The sequence below is a fragment of the Rana temporaria genome, chromosome 3 (assembly GCF_905171775.1).
Source record: "Rana temporaria chromosome 3, aRanTem1.1, whole genome shotgun sequence".
Taxonomy (NCBI): domain Eukaryota; kingdom Metazoa; phylum Chordata; class Amphibia; order Anura; family Ranidae; genus Rana; species Rana temporaria.
The window spans coordinates 390,468,944-390,483,500 of record NC_053491.1 but is presented as its reverse complement, the minus strand read 5'-3'; the positions used below and the strand labels follow the sequence as shown (position 1 = coordinate 390,483,500).

Genomic DNA, 14,557 nt, shown 5'->3' with positions numbered 1-14,557 from the left:
AGAAATGGATTTTACGGTGAGTACAAAAATCCTATTTTCTCTTCCGTTCAATAACGGACACAGCAGCATTGACCTTAGGGATGTCCCCAAGCAGTGTCAAAAATTTGAGGGGTGGGAAAACAACACAGCAAACCAAGCTACACCCCAAACAAAACCGGAGTTACTCAACGGAGAAACTCCAACCTTAAACTGCCGCCTGTAACACCTTGCGGCCGAAGGAGGCATCCGAAGATGCACTCACATCCACCTTGGAGGTGTGGATTGACGACCAGGTCGCTGCCTTACACACCTGTAAATCAGAGGCTTAATGACGGAAAGCCCAAGAGGCACTGATCGCCCTGGTCGAATGCACCGTGACCTGAAAGGGAGGCGCCCGCCCCTTCAGGGCATAGGCCTGAAGCACAACCTGTCTGATCCACCTAGAAATGGTGGCCGACGACACCGCCAGACCTTTTTGCAGGACTGTTCACCGACACGAACAGTGAATCCGACTTCCGGAACGGAGCCATAGCAGATAAGTACACACGTAGAGCCCGAACCACATCCAGGTAATGTAAAGTGGCCTCCTTAGGGTTCTTCGGCCGAGGACATAAGGATGGTAACACAATGTCCTCATTAATGTGAAAAGCCGTAACAACCTTCGGGAGAAAAGATGGCTGCGGCCACAGCACCACCTTATCCTCATGGATGACCAAGTAAGGAGCCTTGCAGGACAAGGCCGCCAGTTCAGACACCCGTCTGATCGATGTAAAAACCACCTTCTGAGACAGAGTCAACAAGGGGATCTTTCGAATGTACTCAAAGGGAGCTTCTTGAAGCACCGAGAGGACTAAATTCAAGTCCCATGGGGGCAGTGGAGGGCGCACAGAAGGGGCCACATGCCGGACCCCCTGCACAAACGTACGCAGCAAGGAGTGCGCTGCCAAGGGTCGCTGAAAGTAGACAGCTAGAGCCGAAATCTGACTCTTAACCGTACTTAAGGCGAGAGCCTGGTCTACTCCCCGCTGTAAGAACAGCAGAATCCGGGACACCACGTATGTACGGGGGTGCCATCTCATCTCCTCACACATAGAGATGTAGGCCTTCCACGTACGATGGTAAATCTTTCGTGAAGTAGACTTCCGTGCACGCAGCATGGTAGAAACCACCGAGCCTGATAGGCCCCGGTCCTTCAGTACCAGGCTCTCAACAGCCACGCCGTTAAAGCCAGCGACTGTAAAGCAGGGTGGAAGATCGGACCCTGCGACAGAACGCACCAGGTCCGCATACCAGGAGCGGCGCGGCCAATCTGGGGCGATCAGGATTGTTGGAATCCCTTCAGCTTCCACTCTGCGCAGCTGGCGAGGAAGAAGCTTCAGAGGAGGGAAGGCGTAAATTAGGTGATAGTGACCCCAAGGTGCCACCAACGCGTCTGACGCGTCCGCCCACGGGTCCTTCGACCTGGCCACGAACCGTGGCACCTTCCCGATTGAGACGGGACGCTAGAAGGTCCACGTCTGGAGTGCCCCATTTTCGGCACAGACTCCAGTGTTTGGCGACTTAGGTAGTCGGCTTGCCAATTCTGTACTCCCGGAATGTACACGGCCGATAGAGCCGGAACGGACCTTTCGGCCCACCGAAGGATGTGCGCGACCTCCGTCGCTGCAGCTGAGCTCCGTGTGCCTCCCTGATGATTGACGTACGCCACGGCTGTGGCGTTGTCTGACTGGATCCTGACCGATCGGCCCTGCAGATCCTGGGACCACCTGGCAAGGCACAGCTTGATTGCTCGGAGCTCCAGTACATTGATTGGCAGGCGAGACTCCTCTTGAGTTCAGCGCCCCTGGGCTGACTGGGTGCCCCAAACGTCCCCCCAGCCGGAGAGGCTGGCATCCGTCGTGACCACTGTCCAATGGCACGGCACAAACAACTTCCCGGTCCGAAGCACCGGAGACGTCAGCCACCACACCAGGGAAGACTTCACCAGATGACTCAACTGAATCTGGTAATCCAAAGATGAGGGGAGCTTGTCCCAACGTGACAGAATTTCTTCCTGTAGCACTCGGGTGTGGAATTGGGCATACGGAACTGCCTCATGCAGAATCGAAGAGATGAGCACTTCTGGGTCGACAACTGCTGCACCGCTGATTGCAGTGTCTGAAGTTTCTCTGTTGGGAGAAAATCTCTCGCCTCCGCGGAATCCAGGACTAGCCCCAGGTATTCCAGTCGCTGAGACGGAACTAACACTGACTTTTGGATATTCAGCAGCCAGCCGAACTCTCGGAGAGTCTGACACGTGATGGACAGATCTAGCTGGATTCATGTACAGTTACGACGGCGTATCAGTAGATACGCCGTTGTAACTCCCAATCCGCGCCGTCGTACATTTCAGCGTATGCTCAAACTGAGATACGCTTAAATGTTGCTAAGATACGACCGGCGTAAGTCTCCTACGCCGTCGTATCTTAGCTGTCTATTTACGCTGGCCGCTAGGGGCGTGTACGCTGATTTACGCACTAGAATATGTAAATCAGCAAGATACGCCTATTCACGAACGTACGCACGCCCGTCGAGTAAAGATACGCCGTTTACGTAAGGCGTTTTCAGGCGTAAAGATAAACCACCAAAAAGATGGCGCAGCCAATGTTAAGTATGGACGTCGGCACAGCGTCGTATTTTTCACGTTTTACGTCGTTTGCGTAAGTCGATTCAGAATAGGGCTGGGCGTAGGTTACGTTCACGTCAAAAGCATTGACTATTTGCGTCGTGATTTGGAGCATGCGCACTGGAATACGTCCACGGACGGCGCATGCGCCTTTCGTTCGAAGTGTCATTTACGCGAGGTCACGAATAATTTCCATAAAACACGCCCACCTCTTCCACATTTGAATTAGGCGGGCTTACGCCGGCCAATTTACGCTACGCCGCCGCACCTTACGGAGCAAGTGCTTTGTGAATACTGCACTTGCCTCTCTAAATTGCGGCGGCGTAACGTAAATAACATACGTTACGCCCGCACAAAGTTAAGCCGCCGTACGTGAATCTACCTAATCCTCTTCTAATTCTGAGGAAGCTCTCAGGAGAAGGTCGTCCAGATATCCCACCATAGCGATCCCTCGCTGCCTCAGCAGCAGGGCTGTGGAGTCGGTAGATAAATGTTCCGACTCCGACTCCTCAGTTTTATGTACTTCCGACTCCGACTCCCCGACTCCTCTGTATTAATATGCGAATGTATTTTATACATTCCTTGAGGGAAAGAAACGCAACTTACCACAGGACTACTGGCTGGGAAGCCAACAGTCTACTGTATTGCACAGTTTAAGCAAAAGACAAACACAATGAAAACAACGTTTTATAAAAAAAAATGTATTAATCAATCAAGTGGCTGGATAGTAGCAGCAGGCATAAACATCAGGAACAGGATTTTTACCAGTTCAAAAATACAAACCACATTATTTGGTTGTTTTAGAACAAAAACAAAGCTTATCTATAATGAACCAAAAACAAAATCTGTAAAACCTAGAAATGGTTTATATTAATCTTGAAATGTAGTTATAGGCTTAGCAAATGCAAATCAATTCAAAGTAGAGTTCTAAGGAAGAGAATTGCCTCTGCCAGATCCTCTTTCATAGAGGCTCTTAAGTCAGACTTTATTATTTTCAGGGCTGAAAATAATCTTAGAGAGGTAGTTGGGCTGCTGCTTTCTCCTTTGTGTGCTTATCTGCTGCTGAAGATAGGGCAGTGGGAGGATCCAGGAAGGGGCATTTATTCTAAAACATGATTTTCCTAGGAGAATCCCATAGTCATGTTTAAAGTTTAAGCTAACAATCGGAGTTTACAAGTTTTTATAGCCTTAGCTAAATGACAGCAGTTTTTCCAATGGTTTACAGCTTCAGTCTTGAACTATTGGCCCTCCATTCCCTTCACTTATACAAGTGTCTCACTCTCTAGTCCTGCAAAAAACATATTTATTTAATCCCTTATCAGTGAGAGGCTAGGTTACACATGGACGCTGCGTTCCCTGTAAAAGCAGAACACAACACTATGGAAAGTATAAGTATTGCAGCTCCTAATTGTGCGTTGCGTGCCATATAGTGAAGCACGTGAAAAGCATGCTTCTTCACGGTCACTTAACGTGTTCGTTTGGCGGTTACGTGAGGCACTGCATGCATTGGTCTTTATTCTCACAGTAGAGGAGTCATTAATTATAACTTTTTGTGAATTGGGACATTTAAACTTGCTTTTTTTTTTTTTTAATTCCAATCTAAATTTAGTAGGAGTCGGAGTCGGTGCATTGTTTGCCGACTCCAACTCCAGGTACCCAAAATTTCCCCCGACTCCGACTCCTCGACTCCGACTCCACAGCCCTGCTCAGCAGGGCGAGCACCTTGGTGAAAACCAGTGGTGCCGATGTAAGGCCGAACGGGAGGGCCACAAATTGAAAATGGTCCTCCCCGATCACAAAGCGCAGAAACCTCTGGTGCTTTGTGCATATGGGAACATGCAGGTACGCGTCCATGATATCCAAGGACGCCATAAAGTCCCCCTGATGGAGCTCTGCTATCACTGAGCAAATCGACTCCATCCTGAATTTTTGCACTTTGACAAAACAATTAAGGGCCTTGAGGTCCAGGATTGGACGGACCCCTTCCTTCTTGGGGACTACAAACAGATTGGAGTAAAACCCCTGAAACCGTTCCATCGACTGAACTGGTACAATCACTCCCCTGACCAGAAGATCCTGGACAGCCCCTGACAGATCCTTCCGGCGATCCGGAGGAAGCTGGAGGTTGGAAGGAAAAAATCTGTTTGGTGGACAAGAGAGAAACTCTATCTTGTACCCCGAGGAAACTACTTCGCAAACCCAACGGTCGGAAAGAAGAGACCTCCACTGAGCCGCAAATTTGTGAAGCCGGCCCCCCACCCGAGACACGGGCGGGGGCAGACCTTCATGCGGAAGCAGGTTTGTCCACAGGCTTGTTAGGCTTGCGGTACCAGGTGCGCTTCTGCCCTGCAGCGGGGGTCTTAGCACCTTGAAAACTTTTTCCTGCCGCACTGGGCGGGCGAAAAAAACGCTTGGGGGTAGTGAAGGAGGGCCCTTGCTTACGGCGAGGCTCCTTGCCCTTCCCAGACTGCGGGAGCAGTGTGCTCTTACCACCTGTGGCATCCTTTATGACATCCAGGGAAGCCCCAAAAAGCCGTTTACCCTTAAAGGGTAAATCCACCAAGGCCTTCTTGGAGGACTGATCCGCAGACCAGCACTTCAGCCACACAAGGCGGCGTAGTACCACTGCATAGGCGGAGGCCCTGGAAAGCAAGGGGAGCGTATCCAGGGCCGTCTCACAGACAAACTTCAGACCCTGAACCAACTGTTCAGCCAGGTCCTTACAGATCTCGGAAGCATCCTGCGCCTCCAGCTCCTGTAGCAAAAACGTTGCCCGTTCGGTCAGTGTCTGCGACACCAGAGTCCCGGCCAAAACCGGTCTTACTGCCGAACCCAGTACTGTGAACATGGAGCAGGCCACAGCTTCCACTTTCCTGTCTGCGGGGTCCTTAAAGGCGGGAGCCCCTTCCACCGGCAACGTGGTGGCTTTGCTCAATCTGGACACGGGAGGGTCCTCTGACGGAGGAGAGACCCACCTTTTTTTAAAAGTTCTCCTCAAAGGGATAACGGGTCGCAAAGTATTTTGGAACAGCAAAAACTTTCTGCGGCGTATCCCATTCCTTGTATAACAATTTGTCCAAATATGGAATACAAGCAAACACATTTGCGGTGCGGGGCGGCTTGAGGAACCCAAAAGGGACCGGCACATCCGATGCCTCCGCCAAATCCTCAAGTTTCTGAGTATCACGCACCGCAGAAATACGAGCTCCAACAAATTCCTTATCAGCAACTGACCCTGAAGCAGAGTCATCCTCATTGTCCGCTTGGGTTAAGTCCGCATCATCTGACATGACAGAACAGAGCCAGAAGCAATAGCAGGGTATGATTCTGTGTCAGAGACATCCCCAGAAGCAGGCTCAGGGAGGGGGCGCTTTTTACCCCCCCCTTCTGGCCACTTGTCGCTTCGATTCTGGCGAGAAACGCCTCAAGGACAGCCGTCATTGCCTTAACAGATGCGGCAGGGGCAGAGGCACTAAGGGTTAACTCAGGCATTGCTGGGGAAGAAGCTCCTGGTTCAGGCTCCATGATGCCCCACCGCTGTGCCACCCTAGTACTGCAAAGCAGGACAACCCACCGGTCACCTCCCGGCTGCAGAAACAGAAGGCAGGGGCCCCCAGGGAACTCACCACCCCACCCCGGTGCAGTGTGAGCTGAAAACGCTGAGGAATGCTGAGAAGTGCTGGCTGCGCTGTGTCTGTCCCTCAGGGATGATTCGCAGGGTTTAGCAGCGCTATTTCAGGCACTAGAGGCCAAGACTTTTTCAAGATGGCCGCCGTCTGAGGTAAAAAGCACCATGCGGGCTACAAGAAAATGGCCGCCAAACATGTAAACCGCGTCCGCGGCAAAATGGCGGCCAAACGCAGTTTAAAAACCCAGTGACACAACACCACACACAGCAGCACCCCCAAACGCAAAAGGCCATATGTGTGCCCTGGAACATGTAGTTCCCCGGCCGCCCCTGGAGCAATGGGGCCTGTCGTGGACGACCCAGAGCTGAGCTGAGGGCCGGCATACGCTCGATGGCCGAACATGGGAGGACTACAAGAGTCAAGACTCAGCCTGTCACCCAGTCGGCAGTTGATAGAAGAATCTCAGGATTCAAAAAAATGCAGGAACAAAACAAATAAAAGCGAAAAAAGGGACTCCAGAAGGCCTGTCCTCTCCTGACATTAGGCAGAAAAAACTGGAGCTGCTGAGGCAGAGTGTGGGTTATACCCGGGGGACCACGCCCCCTGGGAGGAGCTGTAATGAGAAAAGTGTTGTTAACACTTTAAGTGATGTTTTTCTGCCTAACTCTCCTGGAAGGAAGGTGCATAACCCTAAGGTCAAAGGCTGCTGTGTCCGTCCATGAACGGAAGAGAAAGTGCTTTTTCCAGTTGTGTTCTCTTGGCATCCCTGTTGTGGGATACTTAGATGACATACTGTCGAGGGAACAGTTGAGTAGGTCTTTGTTGGACAGCGTCAATTGTTTTCTGTGTCCTTGCGGTGACCGGCGTTTCGCAATGTAGTAAAATGCCGGTCACCGCACATACTGCGAATTCAGCCTAAATCTGGAACAGATGGCCTTCTAACAGTTTGCTCCAATGCTGAAAGCATAGCCAAAATGCCTGAAATGGGTTGTAAACCCTCGTGTTTTTTCACCTTATGCATTAAAGCGGTAGTTCACCCCCCCCCCCCCCCCCCCCGACACATTTTACCATCGAGACAGGCATTGTAGCGCGAGCTACAGTATGCCTGTCCCGATTTTTTTAACCCCGGACTCACCTTGTAATCGGAGATCGTATTTTTCGGCTCCCGCGGGGAATGGGCGTGCCTATGGAGAGGGAGGATGATTGACGGCCGGCCCTGGCACGTCACTCTCCCCGAAGACAGCCGGAGTAGGTCTCGGCTCTTCACGGCGCCTGCGCACAGGCTATGCGCACGCGTCGTGAAGACCAAGCATATTTCGGCTATTTCCGGAGAAGCGTGACGCGCCAGAGCCGGCCGTCAATCATCCTCCGTCTCCATAGGCACGCCCATTCCCCAGTATCTTCAATCTACGAGAACAAGGTGAGTACGGGGGTAAAAAATTCGGGACAGGCATACTGTAGCTCGCGCTACAATGCCTGATTTTATGGTAAAATAAAAAAAAAAAATGTTTTTTTCGTCGATAGGGTGAACCCCCGCTTTAAGGTGAAGACACCTTGCAGTGTCTGGCCCTCCCAAGCCCCCGTTTTACTTACCTGAGCCCCGAATTTCCGTGGGCGCGATCCCACGTCGCTCTCTCCACAACTTCTTGGCTCTTCATTGGATAGATTCATAGCAGCGCAGCCATTGGCTCCTGCTGCCATCAATCAAATCCAATGACACGGCCGCCGGCGGTCCGGTTTACGATAATGGTGGTCTCTGCGGCGGATTCACCGTGAGATCACCATTATCGGCGGCGGGAGAGGGCCCCCTCCAGCGCGTTCCGACACTTAACGGAGCCGTCGGTAGCGGCGGAGACTATCTGGTCCTTTCTGTGGCTGGGTATGGATAGGAGTGAGGGGAAGATGGCCCCCACCCGTCTCCATGCCATAGCAGGGCGGAAGCGACGTCAAAACAGTCCTTTTTTTTCAAATGACAAATCTTTTTTTTATTGCATTTTAGTGTAAATATGAGATCTGAGGTCTTTTTGACCCCAGATCTCATATTTAAGAGGACCTGTCATGCTTTTTCTATTACAATTACATTTCTCTGAGTTCATGGACGGACACAGCGGCCTTTGACCTTAGGGTTATATCCGCTTCCAGAAAAAAAGCACTTTAAGTGTTAACAACACTTTCCTCAGTGCAGCTACTCCCAGGGGGCGAGGCTCCCCGGGTATAACCCACGCCCTGCTCTAGCAGCCTCAGTTTGTAACAAGCAGTACAAACAAAGGAGGGGTGGGTGCTGTGTCCGTCCATGAACTCAGAGAAATGGATTTTACGGTGAGTACAAAAATCCTATTTTCTCTTCCGTTCATGGACGGACACAGCAGCCTTTGACCTTAGGGACGTCCCCAAGCAGTGTCAAAAAATTCGAGGGGTGGGAAAAACAACACAGCAACCAAGCTTACACCCCAAACAAAACCGGAGTTACTCAACGGAGGAACTCCAACTTTAAACTGCCACCTGTAACACCTTGCGGCCGAAGGAGGCATCAGAAGATGCACATACATCCACCTTGTAAAACTTTGAAAAAGTGTGGACCGACGACCAGGACGCTGCCTCACACACCTGTAACACAGAGGCTTGATGTCGGAAAGCCCAAGAGGCACTGATCGCCCTGGTCGAATGCGCCGTAACCTGAAAGGGAGGCGCCCGCCCCTTTAGGGCATAGGTCTGAAGCACAACCTGTCGGATCCACCTAGAAATGGTGGCCGACGAGATCGCCAGACCCTTTTTGAGGACCATTCACTGACACGAACAGTGAGTCCGGCTTCCGGAATGGAGCTGAAGCAGACAAGTACACTCGAAGAGCTCGAACCACATCCAGGGAATGTAAAGTGCCCTCCTTCTGGTTTTTCGGCCGAGGACATAAGGATGGAAGAACAATGTCCTCATTAATGTGAAAAGCTGAAACAACCTTTGGGAGAAAAGAAGGCTGCGGCCGCAGCACCACCTTCTCCTCATGGATGACTAAGTAGGGAGCCTTGCAGGACAAGGCCACCAGTTCAGACACCCGTCTGATCAATGTAATCCAGAAAAACCACCTTTTGTGACAGAGTCAACAAAGGGATCCTCCGAATGTCCTCAAAGGGAGCATCTTGAAGCACCGAGAGGACAAAAGTCCCATGGGGGCAGTGGAGGGCGCACAGGAGGGGCCACATGTCGGACCCCCTGCACAAACATGCGCACCAGGGGGTGCGCCACCAATGGTCGTTGAAAGTAAACAGCCAGAGCTGAAATCTGACACTTGACCGTACTTAAGGCGAGAGCCTGATCCACTCCCCGCTGTAAAAACCAGGGCTGTGGAATCGGAGAGTCGGAGTCGGGGGAAATTTTGGGTACCTGGAGTCGGAGTCGGAAAACAATGCACCGACTCCGACTCCTACTAAATTTAGATTGGAATAAAAAAATAAAAAAAAGCAAGTTTAAATGTCCCAATTCACAAAAAGTTATAATTAATGACTTCTCTACTGTAAGAATAAAGACCAATGCATGCAGTGCCTCACGTAACCGCAAAACGAACACGTTAAGTGACCGTGAAGAAGCATGCTTTTCATGTGCTTCACTATATGGCACGCAACGCACAATTAGGAGCTGCAATACTTATACTTTCCATAGTGTTGTGTTCTGCTGTTACAGGGAACGCATGTTAGAGAACCAGTAAGTGTCCAAATAAAAAAATTCCAACAGGAGTTTTATAAAGCACTAAAAGAAGTTGAAAAGTTTGATCGCTCATCAAAACTTACTGTTGAAGAAGCCATCCTTGTTTATCCAGAGATCGTTAGTGATGTGGCCAGAATAGTTACTGCAATGCCACCCACCCAAGTCAGTGTCGAAAGATTATTTTCAGCCCTAAAAATAATAAAGTCTGACTTCAGAGCCTCTATGAAAGAGGATCTGGCAGAGGCAATTCTCTTCCTTAGAACTCTACATTGAATTGATTTGCATTTGCTAAGCCTAGAACTACATTTCAAGATTAATATAAACCATTTCTAGGTTTTTCAGATTTTGTTTTTGGTTCATTATAGATAAGCTTTGTTTTTGTTCTAAAACAACCAAATAATGTGGTTTGTATTTTTGAACTGGTAAAGATCCTGTTCCTGATGTTTATGCCTGCTGCTACTATCCAGCCACTTGATTGTTTTCATTGGGTTTGTCTTTTGCTTAAACTGTGCAATACAGTAGACTGTTGGCTTCCCAGCCAGTAGTCCTGTGGTAGGTTGCGTTTCTTTCCCTCAAGGAATGTATAAAATACATTCGCATATTAATACAGAGGAGTCGGAGTCGGGGAGTCGGAGTCGGAAGTACATAAAACTGAGGAGTCGGAGTCGGAACATTTATCTACCGACTCCACAGCCCTGGTAAAAACAGCAGAATCCGGGACACCACGTATGTAAGGGGGTGCCACTCCATCTCCTTACACATAGAGATGTAGGCCGTCCACGTACGATGGTAAATCCTCCGTGAAGTAGACTTCCGTGCACCCAGCATGGTAGAAACCACCGAGCCTGATAGGCCCCAGTCCTTCAACACCTGGCTCTCAACAGCCATGCCGACAAAGCCAGCGACTGCAAAGCAGGATGGAAGATCGGACCCTGCGACAGAAGAACTTCTCTCAGGGGTAGACGCCAGGGGGCATCAGCCACCAGACACACTAGGTCCTCGTACCAGAAACGGCGCGGCCAGTCTGGGGCGAGCAGGATTGTTTTAATCCCTTCGGCTTCCACTCTGCGCAGCAGGCGAGGAAGAAGCTTCAGAGAAGGGAAGGCGTAAATTAGGCGATAGTGACCCCAAGGCACCACCAATGAGTCTGACGCGTCCTTCGACCTGGCCACGAACCGTGGCACCTTCCAATTGAGACTGGATGCTAGAAGGTCCACGTCTGGAGTGCCCCACTTTTGGCACAGATTCAGAAACATCACCGGGAGTAGAGACCATTCTCCTTGGTCTAGTGTTTGGCGACTTAGGTAGTCGGCTTGCCAATTCTGTACTCCCGGAATGTAGACGACCGACAGAGCCGGAACGGATCTTTTCGGCCCACTGAAGAATGTGCGTGACCTCCGTCGCTGCAGCTGAACTCCGTGTGCCTCCCTGATGATTGACGTGCGCCAGGGCCGTGGCGTTGTCGGACTGGATTTTGAACGGTCAGTCCTGCAGATCCAGGGACCACCTGGCAAGGCACAACTTGATTGCTCGGAGCTCCAGAATATTGATTGGCAGGCGGGACTCCTCCTGAGTCCAGCGCCCCTGGGCTGACTGGGTGTCCCAAATGCCCCCCCCCCCAACTGGAGAGGCTGGCATCCGTCGTGACCACTGTCCAGCGACACGGTAGAAATTACTTCCCGGTCCGAAGCACCGGAGATGTCAGCCACCACACCAGGGAAGACTTGACCGGATGGCTCAACTGAATCTAGTAATCCAGAGAAGACGGGAGCTTGTCCCAACGAGACAGAATATCCTTCTGTAGCTCCCTGGTGTGAAATAGGGCATACAAGACCGCCACGAAAGAGGCCACCATCAGGCCCAGAACCCTCATGCAGAACTGAAGAGACGCCCACTTCTGGGTCGACAACCACTCCATCGCAGACTGCAGGGTCTCCAGTATTTCCCGTCGGGAGGAATAACTCACGCCTCCGCGGAACTCAGGACCAGTCCCAAGTATTCCAGCTCCGGAACGGAACTAACACTGACTTCTGGACATTCAGAAGCCAGCCGAACTCTTGGAGAGTCTGACACGTGATAGAGACGTCCTCTTCTAACTCTGAGCCTGAGAAAGCTCGCAGGAGAAGGTCGTCCAGATATCCCACGATAGCGATCCCTGGGTGCCTCAGGAGGGCCAATATCGGGGCGAAGACCTCGGTGAAAACCCGTGGTGTCACAAATTGAAAATGGCCCACAAATTGAAAATGGTCCACCCTGACCGCAAAGCGCAGAAATCTCCGGTGCTTTGAGCATATTACCTAGCGAATTGAATCCATCCTGAACATTTGCACCTAGACAAAACAATTGAGGGCCCTTAAGTCCAGGATTGGACGGACCCCTACCCTCTTGAGGACTACAAACAGATTGGAGCAAAACTCCTGAAACCGTTCCATCGAGGGAACTGGCACAATTACTCCCCTGTCCAGTAGATCCTGGACAGCCCCTGACGAAGCATTCCGGAGGAAGCTGGAGGTTGGAAGGAAAAAATCTGTTTGGTGGACAAGAGAGAAACTCTGTCTTGTACCCCGAGGAAACTACTTCGCAAACCCAACGGTCGAAAAGAAGAGACCTCCACCGAGCCGCGAATTCGCGAAGCCGGCCCCCCACCCAAGACACGGGTGGGGGCAGAGCTTCATGCGGAAGCAGGCTTGTCCGCAGGCTTGATAGGCTTGCGGTACCAGGTGCGCTTCTGCCCCGCAGCGGGGGTCTTAGCACCTAGCAAACTTCAGACCCTGAACCATTTGTTCAGCCAGGTCCTTACAGGTCTCGGGAAGCATCTTGTGCCTCCAGCTCCTGCAGCAAAAGCTTGCCCTTCCAGTCAAAGACTGTGACACCAGAGCCCCGGCCAAAACCGGTCTCACAGCTGAACCCACTACTGCGAAGATAGAGCGGGCCATAGCCTCCATTCTCCTATCCGCGGGGTCTTTAAAGGCAGGAGCCCCATCCACAGGCAACGTGGTGGCTTTGCTCAACCTGGACACGGGAGGGTCCACGGATGGAGGAGAGACCCACTTTTCCTAAAAAAAGTCCTCCTCAAAGGGATAACAGGTCGCAAAGGCAAAAACTGTCTGCGGTGTATCCCATTCCTAGTACAACAAACTGTCCAAAAAAGGAACACAAGGAAACACATTTTCAGTGCGTGGCAGTTTGTAGGACTGGCACACCAGGTGCCCCCGCCATATCCTCAAGTTTCTGAGTATCACGCCCGCAGAAATAATAGCTCCAACATAAGCAACCGACCCTGAAGCAGAGTCGTCCTCATTGTCCGCGTGGGTTAAGCCCGCATCATCTGACAATACAGATACCATGTCAGAGATATCCCCAGAAGCAGGCCAGGGAGGGGGCGCTTTTTTACCCCCATCGGCCACTAGTCGCTTCAAACCTGGCGAGAGAACGCCACCAGGACAGCCGACACTGCCTCAGCAGATGTGGCAGGGGGAGGGTCACCAAGGGTTAACTCAGGCAACGCAGGGAAAGAAGTACCCGTTCAGGCACCACAGGGCCCCACCGCTGTGTCACCCTGAACTGCAAGGCAGAACCACCCACCGGTCACCTCCAGGCCATTACCATAGAGACAGGGGCCCCCAGGGAACTCACCACCCCATCCGGTGCAGTGCGAGCTGAGACAGGTCCTACGTGTGCACTGGAGCCGGCTGCACAGCGTCTGTCACCCCCGGGAGATTCGTGGCCTTCCTGCAGCGCTAAAACGACCGCATGAGGCCAAACGAAATCCAAGATGGCCGCCGTATGATGAAAAAACACCATAAGACTCCAGGAAAATGGCCGCCGAGCCATATAAAGCGTGACCACGGCAAAATGGCGGCCGTTGCGCAGTTAAAAACACCCACAGTGACACAGCACCCAGTACACACAGAACCTGTATGTAAAAACACACAGCCCCCGCTATACACACAGGCCTCGGTGGCAATAAAGAGACCCCAGAAGGCCCCCCCTCACAGCCGCTACCCCAAGGGGGAAGGAGGGAGAGGAAGTAAAGGAGAGAGGGAAGCAGGGAAACCCCTCAGTCGACCTCCCAGGGGAAAATTCCAGCCATACCACCTTACCTGAGCAAGGGGCCACTACTTACCCGTCCTGCGACCACCGCTGGAGGTATCCCAGACAGAACCAACGTCCGCTAAACGGCATGGCTGTCGGCCAGACACATTGTGACAAGGCCATAGAGACCGGTCATATGTGTGCCCTAGAACATGACGTTCCCCGGCCGCCCCTGGAGCAATGGGGCCTGTCGTGGACGACCCAGAGCTGAGCTGAGGGCCGGCACACGCTCAATGGCCGAACATGGGGGGACTACAAGAGTCAAGACCCAGCCTGTCACCCAGTCAGCTGTTGATAGAAGAATCACAGGATTCAAAAATGCAAGAACAAAACAATAAAAATCTCCAGAGTACAGGACTCTAGAGGGCCTGTCCTCTCCTGACGTTAGGCAGAGAAAAACTGAGGCTGCTAGAGCAGGGTGTGGGTTATACCCGGGGAGCCACGTCCCCTGGGAGGAGCTGCACTGAGGAAAGTGTTAACACTTAAA

General features: G+C 51.7%; 1 protein-coding gene across 2 annotated transcripts in view; it reads right to left on the bottom strand.

Annotated features, from left to right (window-relative positions):
* The window catches only part of SMC1B (structural maintenance of chromosomes 1B), a 172,220-nt gene that overhangs the window by 117,816 nt on the left and 39,847 nt on the right, over positions 1-14,557 (bottom strand). The window lies entirely within an intron of this gene.